We start from the raw sequence: 2,072 nt of genomic DNA on the forward strand, positions 1-2,072 counted from the left end.
TCGGGACGCGGGACCAGCCAGCACCGGCAGGCGAGCCCCGGCGCCGGGCGGCGTGAACCAGCCAGCAACCCGGCTCCTGCTGAGGACCAAGTTGTCAGACGGTTGGGACCGTCTACAAAGGCTGGGCGTGGGCATGTGTGGACATGTGTGCCCGTGTGTGCGCATGCGTGCCTCTGTGTGTTCACATTTGTGGCCATGTGTGTACATGTGTGTAAGCACGTCTGTGTACTCACTTGTGTGCATGCGTGTTCGCACATCTGTGTGTGTTCACGTTTGTGATCGTGTGTGTACATGTGTGCTCTTGTGTTTGTGTGATCGTATGTGTGAGTGTGTGTGCATGTCCGTGTTTGTATGTGCACTGTGTGCGTGCGTGTGTGTTCATGCTGGTATGTGGGTATTCGTGTGCACGTGTGTACATGTGTGTTGGGGTGGAGACCACAGTATAACCAAGGCCTCACTCTGCCTTGGGAACCCGTGTGACCGTCCTTGCCCAACCCCCACCACGACCAGGTCCCTCGGGCAATTGCTTCCCGACAGCTGCCCCCCGGAGGGAGGGGTCAGGTGGGCACAGGCCACGGGGCCTCAGGCTCTGGCTGCTTCCCAGCCCACGGCTCTCCAGCCCTCAGCAGACCCCACTCACCCCACCCAACCCAGGGACCCGGACGGGGGCCCAGGGTCTCCAGCCCCCAGCGCCTTCAAGGGGCGAAGAGGGCAGAACAGACGGAGGGAACCTCCCCCTCCACGCTCCACAGAGCACAACGCTCGCTCACCCCAGGGCCCGAGACCCAGGGACCCAGCGGGCGGAGCTTCAGGGGGTGCTACCTGCGGTCGGCAGGGCTGGGGGGCAGCAACCCCGCCCGGACGGGCCCGGGTCACGCGCTCGGGGCCCCCAGATGGGGAATCAATGTGCTAGAAACGCAGGCAGCACCTAGGCACCCGGGCCCAGCACAGAGGCCAGGACGGGCTCCGTTTCCACCTGCTCACGGGGCACATCCCCAGGAAACCTCCAGGAGGTCCTGGAGCCCAGTCCCAGGCACCAGCAGGTGCGGTGGGTAGAGCATCAGCACCTCGAAGGGGCAGCGCCGGCCCTGAACCAGGGGACAGGAACGGGACCAGCAGGAGCCGGGGAGACCCGTCCAGATCTCCACGAGGGACTCAGGCCCGAGCAGCCACCTCGCACAGGGCACACGGACACAGGGACACAGGGTCATGGGGTCAGAGGGACACACAGACACAGGGACACACAGACACAGGGACAGACACAGGGACAGAGGGTCATAGGGACACTAACATAGGGACACAGAGTCACAGGACATGGGGTCACAGGGACACACAGACACGGGAACACGGGGTCTCAGGGACACACAACAGTGTGGGACGGAGCTGCAGGCAGGGTGGCTGAGGGGAGGGTGTGAGCACGTGCGAGCCTGCAACCCAGGCCCTGCCGCGTGTGCGCACCACACGCTCCCTGCACCGGCCGGCCCGGGTCACGAAGCTTTCTGCTCCATTTCACGCGCGTGCGGCTGCTGAGCCAGGCAATCGCTCTGTAACTCTAGGGCGCAATTTTCCCGACTGGGAGGCGTCGGGCACGACGGCTCTGAGTGGCGCACCAGGCTCAGGTGGGTGTGCACGCGGGTCCCGGTCCCCCTGCCTCCTGTGGGCCTCAGGGAGCCCGTGCGGGGACCTGGCAGGGAGGACACAGGCAGCCCTGTTCCGAAGCTGCTGCGCACACGCCGGGGCACCAGCCATCACCCCTGCTTCGGGGTTCTGTTTTGGCCCAGGCAGGAGCGGAGCTAGACAGGCCCCTGGGTAAACCCACTGCTGCCCGGGCCCCTGGAAGAGCCCAGACGTGCGTCCACGTTACAGATGGACAGGGGGGCTCGGAGAGGCGGCTCGGAGAGGCCACACACACGGCAGCAAGGACAGAGGGGAGGACCCCTGGTGGCCTGGCCAGCACCAGGGCACAGTCCCCCAGGAAGGTATAGCTCCTGGGGTCCCCCCAAGGAATGGACACATCCTTCCAGAGCCAGCGGGTGGGGGAGCAAGTGAGGGGGGCCTGCATGGGAGGGGGG

This window comes from Myotis davidii, unplaced genomic scaffold (assembly GCF_000327345.1).
Source record: "Myotis davidii unplaced genomic scaffold, ASM32734v1 scaffold609, whole genome shotgun sequence".
In the NCBI taxonomy this organism is placed as follows: Eukaryota; Metazoa; Chordata; class Mammalia; order Chiroptera; family Vespertilionidae; genus Myotis; species Myotis davidii.